Here is a 7,668-nt window from a genome sequence, read left to right as displayed (position 1 = left end):
CAGGTGTATTAATTTTCGCCCAGACAGGGACTTGAACCCAGGACCCTTTGGTTGAAAACCTAACGCTCTACCGACTCAGCTATGCGGACCCACGCACGAGCATTTTCGTACAGCTGCGTGGTGTGCGAGTGATTCGCATGTCGTAATTACTGGCTTACGGCTCCAATGGCGACTTCACCCGACTTCCCACTGACGCACCGCTGACGCTAGTTTTCTGTCGTCTTAAAACGATGGACATACCTCCAAGCAGCTGCGAGATCTTAAGAAAAGAAACGCTGCACCACTGCTTTTGCCGCACTCGAGTGATTGAAATTGCGATTCTTAAAAAGAAAATGAGATGTTCGCTGTGTCCATCACTTTCGAGCACATCTGTGTACTCACGATCTCAGCGACGGCTTTCTGCAGTCCCAGCGTCAGTGTCAGTGTGAGGTGAACCGATAGCCAGAGTAAGCAGCGGTCGTCGCGAAAACTCAGTATTCTTAAAACGGAAATTTTCGTCTTGTTGAGAATGGCGTCACTGGTTTGCACCCGCATTCGCCCACACATGTCACATGTGTGCGAAAATGTTTGCTCCTCTTTACGCAAAATCGCACGCAGCCGATAGGATTCGAACCTACGCTCCCAGAGGGAATCTGATTTCGAGTCAGACGCCTTAACCACTCGGCCACGACTGCCGTTAGCGCGGTGTTCTCCGGACACATGCAACTGCTACCGTTTAAAGCACTGTGGTGTCAGAAAAACGGCGTAGCTGCATTATTTTCTGTAGCGTCTCCACCGCTACCAGACGAATCGCTACCAAAGTATTAAAATTTCCGCCTGGACAGGGACTTGAAACCTGGGCCCTTAGGTTATAAGCCTAATGCTCTACCGACTGAGCTATCTGGGCTCACACGAGGCTGCAAAACCTCCCACGACGCACAACTATACATTGACTCATGTCCTTTTACTGTTGTGCAATCGCTGTATGGGGCCGTTAACAAATAAAACGTCGCCTAAATGCTGTCTACAAACTTATCGCGCTAAGCTCGTAACACACTATCGAAGACTGCTGGCACATGATGCAACAACAAATTGCACCAGTTGTTACGTCTCATACGTTGGAGCAGAGAATTTACGTGTTTTGTCGACACTCACTGGGCAATTGGAAAATTCACAAGCATTTCGAATGCAATGTCTCTCACGCTTTCGCTCATTTCACGGTTCCGTTGAAGACGTTCTTCACCACCTGATACAGAAAAAGGAATGCAGTCGGTAGGATATTTTTAATTCTTTTGCTTCTAGGGGAGTTAGTTGTCTAGTGAGTTCCTCTTATGGCATGCACTAGACAACCAGAACAGCTACAGGAGAGAGTCATTTTTGTTGTCAGCGGTAGTTGCATTATCACAAACGCAGAGTAATTCCATTGGCGTCGCATCAAAACGAATCCCTGCCGAAACCCGGGATCGAACCAGGGACCTTTAGATCTTCAGTCTAACGCTCTCCCAACTGAGCTATTTCGGCTGACGTTGAAGGTTGTCATTTGCATGTGTTCATTAAACTCTGCCTCGTTGCCAATTTCACAGTCACCTTCGTCTGATAAGACACAGGGGCGCTGAAAGGCGAGCAGCCGATGCAGTGAAGTTACACACACATTTCTTCTTCTTCCGTCATCGTAACAAGCAAACATGTCGACTCGATTCGTGTAATATTGACTTCGCTGACGCTAGAAAAACCCGTGCTATATCGATGCCAGGGGCAACTCGTGTGCGGAGAACGAGACACAAGAAGGAGTGAGGTCTCTCCACCGTATGAGTGGCAGTATCTAGCAGATACCACACGGTAAAAACATTCGACTTGCGTTAGCTCACACGTCATCGTCTGCAAGCTAAAGTGGACACATCTGCACTGCCCAGTGAGGCGACACTTGTACTAACACCTGGTGGACGCCTGTGAGACGCGGAGATGAGCTGCGGCTTCTGGGCGCGACTGTAGCGCTGCGCCCTGGATCAAATAGCACTGCACATTGCTGGTGACCCACGTGTTTAGTAGTGACGCAACTGCTAGGATGCAGCTGAACGTACGCCATTTGAGAGCGAGAAAATTTTCGCAGTAGGCAGGACTCGAACCTACGCTCCCAGAGGGAATCTGATTTCAAATCAGACGCCTTAACCACTCGGCCACGACTGCCGGTGGCGGAAGCGACTCCCGACAACTGAAACCGCCATCTTTAGAAGCAATCTGGTGGCAGAAAACGGCGTGGCCTCACTCTTTCCTGTACAGTTTCCATTAGCCGTTACGAAAGTGTATTAATTTTTCGCCCAGACAGGGACTTGAACACAGGTGTATTAATTTTCGCCCAGACAGGGACTTGAACCCAGGACCCTTTGGTTGAAAACCTAACGCTCTACCGACTCAGCTATGCGGACCCACGCACGAGCATTTTCGTACAGCTGCGTGGTGTGCGAGTGATTCGCATGTCGTAATTACTGGCTTACGGCTCCAATGGCGACTTCACCGACTTCCCACTGACGCACCGCTGACGCTAGTTTTCTGTCGTCTTAAAACGATGGACATACCTCCAAGCAGCTGCGAGATCTTAAGAAAAGAAACGCTGCACCACTGCTTTTGCCGCACTCGAGTGATTGAAATTGCGATTCTTAAAAAGAAAATGAGATGTTCGCTGTGTCCATCACTTTCGAGCACATCTGTGTACTCACGATCTCAGCGACGGCTTTCTGCAGTCCCAGCGTCAGTGTCAGTGTGAGGTGAACCGATAGCCAGAGTAAGCAGCGGTCGTCGCGAAAACTCAGTATTCTTAAAACGGAAATTTTCGTCTTGTTGAGAATGGCGTCACTGGTTTGCACCCGCATTCGCCCACACATGTCACATGTGTGCGAAAATGTTTGCTCCTCTTTACGCAAAATCGCACGCAGCCGATAGGATTCGAACCTACGCTCCCAGAGGGAATCTGATTTCGAGTCAGACGCCTTAACCACTCGGCCACGACTGCCGTTAGCGCGGTGTTCTCCGGACACATGCAACTGCTACCGTTTAAAGCACTGTGGTGTCAGAAAACGGCGTAGCTGCATTATTTTCTGTAGCGTCTCCACCGCTACCAGACGAATCGCTACCAAAGTATTAAAATTTCCGCCTGGACAGGGACTTGAAACCTGGGCCCTTAGGTTATAAGCCTAATGCTCTACCGACTGAGCTATCTGGGCTCACACGAGGCTGCAAAACCTCCCACGACGCACAACTATACATTGACTCATGTCCTTTACTGTTGTGCAATCGCTGTATGGGGCCGTTAACAAATAAAACGTCGCCTAAATGCTGTCTACAAACTTATCGCGCTAAGCTCGTAACACACTATCGAAGACTGCTGGCACATGATGCAACAACAAATTGCACCAGTTGTTACGTCTCATACGTTGGAGCAGAGAATTTACGTGTTTTGTCGACACTCACTGGGCAATTGGAAAATTCACAAGCATTTCGAATGCAATGTCTCTCACGCTTTCGCTCATTTCACGGTTCCGTTGAAGACGTTCTTCACCACCTGATACAGAAAAAGGAATGCAGTCGGTAGGATATTTTTAATTCTTTTGCTTCTAGGGGAGTTAGTTGTCTAGTGAGTTCCTCTTATGGCATGCACTAGACAACCAGAACAGCTACAGGAGAGAGTCATTTTTGTTGTCAGCGGTAGTTGCATTATCACAAACGCAGAGTAATTCCATTGGCGTCGCATCAAAACGAATCCCTGCCGAAACCCGGGATCGAACCAGGGACCTTTAGATCTTCAGTCTAACGCTCTCCCAACTGAGCTATTTCGGCTGACGTTGAAGGTTGTCATTTGCATGTGTTTCATTAAACTCTGCCTCGTTGCCAATTTCACAGTCACCTTCGTCTGATAAGACACAGGGGCGCTGAAAGGCGAGCAGCCGATGCAGTGAAGTTACACACACATTTCTTCTTCTTCCGTCATCGTAACAAGCAAACATGTCGACTCGATTCGTGTAATATTGACTTCGCTGACGCTAGAAAACCCGTGCTATATCGATGCCAGGGGCAACTCGTGTGCGGAGAACGAGACACAAGAAGGAGTGAGTCTCTCCACCGTATGAGTGGCAGTATCTAGCAGATACACACGGTAAAACATTCGACTTGCGTTAGCTCACACGTCATCGTCTGCAAGCTAAAGTGGACACATCTGCACTGCCCAGTGAGGCGACACTTGTACTAACACCTGGTGGACGCCTGTGAGACGCGGAGATGAGCTGCGGCTTCTGGGCGCGACTGTAGCGCTGCGCCCTGGATCAAATAGCACTGCACATTGCTGGTGACCCACGTGTTTAGTAGTGACGCAACTGCTAGGATGCAGCTGAACGTACGCCATTTGAGAGCGAGAAAATTTTCGCAGTAGGCAGGACTCGAACCTACGCTCCCAGAGGGAATCTGATTTCAAATCAGACGCCTTAACCACTCGGCCACGACTGCCGGTGGCGGAAGCGACTCCCGACAACTGAAACCGCCATCTTTAGAAGCAATCTGGTGGCAGAAAACGGCGTGGCCTCACTCTTTCCTGTACAGTTTCCATTAGCCGTTACGAAAGTGTATTAATTTTCGCCCAGACAGGGACTTGAACACAGGTGTATTAATTTTCGCCCAGACAGGGACTTGAACCCAGGACCCTTTGGTTGAAAACCTAACGCTCTACCGACTCAGCTATGCGGACCCACGCACGAGCATTTTCGTACAGCTGCGTGGTGTGCGAGTGATTCGCATGTCGTAATTACTGGCTTACGGCTCCAATGGCGACTTCACCGACTTCCCACTGACGCACCGCTGACGCTAGTTTTCTGTCGTCTTAAAACGATGGACATACCTCCAAGCAGCTGCGAGATCTTAAGAAAAGAAACGCTGCACCACTGCTTTTGCCGCACTCGAGTGATTGAAATTGCGATTCTTAAAAAGAAAATGAGATGTTCGCTGTGTCCATCACTTTCGAGCACATCTGTGTACTCACGATCTCAGCGACGGCTTTCTGCAGTCCCCAGCGTCAGTGTCAGTGTGAGGTGAACCGATAGCCAGAGTAAGCAGCGGTCGTCGCGAAAACTCAGTATTCTTAAAACGGAAATTTTCGTCTTGTTGAGAATGGCGTCACTGGTTTGCACCCGCATTCGCCCACACATGTCACATGTGTGCGAAAATGTTTGCTCCTCTTTACGCAAAATCGCACGCAGCCGATAGGATTCGAACCTACGCTCCCAGAGGGAATCTGATTTCGAGTCAGACGCCTTAACCACTCGGCCACGACTGCCGTTAGCGCGGTGTTCTCCGGACACATGCAACTGCTACCGTTTAAAGCACTGTGGTGTCAGAAAACGGCGTAGCTGCATTATTTTCTGTAGCGTCTCCACCGCTACCAGACGAATCGCTACCAAAGTATTAAAATTTCCGCCTGGACAGGGACTTGAAACCTGGGCCCTTAGGTTATAAGCCTAATGCTCTACCGACTGAGCTATCTGGGCTCACACGAGGCTGCAAAACCTCCCACGACGCACAACTATACATTGACTCATGTCCTTTACTGTTGTGCAATCGCTGTATGGGGCCGTTAACAAATAAAACGTCGCCTAAATGCTGTCTACAAACTTATCGCGCTAAGCTCGTAACACACTATCGAAGACTGCTGGCACATGATGCAACAACAAATTGCACCAGTTGTTACGTCTCATACGTTGGAGCAGAGAATTTACGTGTTTTGTCGACACTCACTGGGCAATTGGAAAATTCACAAGCATTTCGAATGCAATGTCTCTCACGCTTTCGCTCATTTCACGGTTCCGTTGAAGACGTTCTTCACCACCTGATACAGAAAAAGGAATGCAGTCGGTAGGATATTTTTAATTCTTTTGCTTCTAGGGGAGTTAGTTGTCTAGTGAGTTCCTCTTATGGCATGCACTAGACAACCAGAACAGCTACAGGAGAGAGTCATTTTTGTTGTCAGCGGTAGTTGCATTATCACAAACGCAGAGTAATTCCATTGGCGTCGCATCAAAACGAATCCCTGCCGAAACCCGGGATCGAACCAGGGACCTTTAGATCTTCAGTCTAACGCTCTCCCAACTGAGCTATTTCGGCTGACGTTGAAGGTTGTCATTTGCATGTGTTCATTAAACTCTGCCTCGTTGCCAATTTCACAGTCACCTTCGTCTGATAAGACACAGGGGCGCTGAAAGGCGAGCAGCCGATGCAGTGAAGTTACACACACATTTCTTCTTCTTCCGTCATCGTAACAAGCAAACATGTCGACTCGATTCGTGTAATATTGACTTCGCTGACGCTAGAAAACCCGTGCTATATCGATGCCAGGGGCAACTCGTGTGCGGAGAACGAGACACAAGAAGGAGTGAGTCTCTCCACCGTATGAGTGGCAGTATCTAGCAGATACACACGGTAAAACATTCGACTTGCGTTAGCTCACACGTCATCGTCTGCAAGCTAAAGTGGACACATCTGCACTGCCCAGTGAGGCGACACTTGTACTAACACCTGGTGGACGCCTGTGAGACGCGGAGATGAGCTGCGGCTTCTGGGCGCGACTGTAGCGCTGCGCCCTGGATCAAATAGCACTGCACATTGCTGGTGACCCACGTGTTTAGTAGTGACGCAACTGCTAGGATGCAGCTGAACGTACGCCATTTGAGAGCGAGAAAATTTTCGCAGTAGGCAGGACTCGAACCTACGCTCCCAGAGGGAATCTGATTTCAAATCAGACGCCTTAACCACTCGGCCACGACTGCCGGTGGCGGAAGCGACTCCCGACAACTGAAACCGCCATCTTTAGAAGCAATCTGGTGGCAGAAAACGGCGTGGCCTCACTCTTTCCTGTACAGTTTCCATTAGCCGTTACGAAAGTGTATTAATTTTCGCCCAGACAGGGACTTGAACACAGGTGTATTAATTTTCGCCCAGACAGGGACTTGAACCCAGGACCCTTTGGTTGAAAACCTAACGCTCTACCGACTCAGCTATGCGGACCCACGCACGAGCATTTTCGTACAGCTGCGTGGTGTGCGAGTGATTCGCATGTCGTAATTACTGGCTTACGGCTCCAATGGCGACTTCACCGACTTCCCACTGACGCACCGCTGACGCTAGTTTTCTGTCGTCTTAAAACGATGGACATACCTCCAAGCAGCTGCGAGATCTTAAGAAAAGAAACGCTGCACCACTGCTTTTGCCGCACTCGAGTGATTGAAATTGCGATTCTTAAAAAGAAAATGAGATGTTCGCTGTGTCCATCACTTTCGAGCACATCTGTGTACTCACGATCTCAGCGACGGCTTTCTGCAGTCCCAGCGTCAGTGTCAGTGTGAGGTGAACCGATAGCCAGAGTAAGCAGCGGTCGTCGCGAAAACTCAGTATTCTTAAAACGGAAATTTTCGTCTTGTTGAGAATGGCGTCACTGGTTTGCACCCGCATTCGCCCACACATGTCACATGTGTGCGAAAATGTTTGCTCCTCTTTACGCAAAATCGCACGCAGCCGATAGGATTCGAACCTACGCTCCCAGAGGGAATCTGATTTCGAGTCAGACGCCTTAACCACTCGGCCACGACTGCCGTTAGCGCGGTGTTCTCCGGACACATGCAACTGCTACCGTTTAAAGCACTGTGGTGTCAG

General features: G+C 49.3%; 13 non-coding genes across 13 annotated transcripts; all 13 read right to left on the bottom strand.

Annotated features, from left to right (window-relative positions):
* Positions 1–592: 592 nt before the first annotated feature.
* Positions 593–674, bottom strand: Trnas-cga. The gene has a single exon. It is a non-coding gene; the product is annotated as a tRNA-Ser (tRNA).
* A 139-nt stretch (positions 675–813) lies between these two features.
* Positions 814–886, bottom strand: Trnai-uau. The gene has a single exon. It is a non-coding gene; the product is annotated as a tRNA-Ile (tRNA).
* Positions 887–1,427: 541 nt separating this feature from the next.
* Positions 1,428–1,500, bottom strand: Trnaf-gaa. Its single transcript has one exon. It is a non-coding gene; the product is annotated as a tRNA-Phe (tRNA).
* Positions 1,501–2,084: 584 nt separating this feature from the next.
* Trnas-uga lies at positions 2,085–2,166 on the bottom strand. Its single transcript has one exon. It is a non-coding gene; the product is annotated as a tRNA-Ser (tRNA).
* A 741-nt stretch (positions 2,167–2,907) lies between these two features.
* On the bottom strand, positions 2,908–2,989 carry Trnas-cga. The gene has a single exon. It is a non-coding gene; the product is annotated as a tRNA-Ser (tRNA).
* A 138-nt stretch (positions 2,990–3,127) lies between these two features.
* Trnai-uau lies at positions 3,128–3,200 on the bottom strand. The gene has a single exon. It is a non-coding gene; the product is annotated as a tRNA-Ile (tRNA).
* Positions 3,201–3,740: 540 nt separating this feature from the next.
* On the bottom strand, positions 3,741–3,813 carry Trnaf-gaa. The gene has a single exon. It is a non-coding gene; the product is annotated as a tRNA-Phe (tRNA).
* Positions 3,814–4,394: 581 nt separating this feature from the next.
* Trnas-uga lies at positions 4,395–4,476 on the bottom strand. Its single transcript has one exon. It is a non-coding gene; the product is annotated as a tRNA-Ser (tRNA).
* A 741-nt stretch (positions 4,477–5,217) lies between these two features.
* Positions 5,218–5,299, bottom strand: Trnas-cga. The gene has a single exon. It is a non-coding gene; the product is annotated as a tRNA-Ser (tRNA).
* A 138-nt stretch (positions 5,300–5,437) lies between these two features.
* On the bottom strand, positions 5,438–5,510 carry Trnai-uau. Its single transcript has one exon. It is a non-coding gene; the product is annotated as a tRNA-Ile (tRNA).
* Positions 5,511–6,050: 540 nt separating this feature from the next.
* Trnaf-gaa lies at positions 6,051–6,123 on the bottom strand. Its single transcript has one exon. It is a non-coding gene; the product is annotated as a tRNA-Phe (tRNA).
* A 580-nt stretch (positions 6,124–6,703) lies between these two features.
* On the bottom strand, positions 6,704–6,785 carry Trnas-uga. Its single transcript has one exon. It is a non-coding gene; the product is annotated as a tRNA-Ser (tRNA).
* A 740-nt stretch (positions 6,786–7,525) lies between these two features.
* On the bottom strand, positions 7,526–7,607 carry Trnas-cga. The gene has a single exon. It is a non-coding gene; the product is annotated as a tRNA-Ser (tRNA).
* Positions 7,608–7,668: the final 61 nt, after the last annotated feature.

Source organism: Schistocerca americana, unplaced genomic scaffold (genome assembly GCF_021461395.2).
Source record: "Schistocerca americana isolate TAMUIC-IGC-003095 unplaced genomic scaffold, iqSchAmer2.1 HiC_scaffold_1503, whole genome shotgun sequence".
NCBI classification, from domain to species: domain Eukaryota; kingdom Metazoa; phylum Arthropoda; class Insecta; order Orthoptera; family Acrididae; genus Schistocerca; species Schistocerca americana.
Note: the sequence above shows the minus strand (reverse complement) of the source record. Positions and strands in the feature narration are given on the sequence as shown.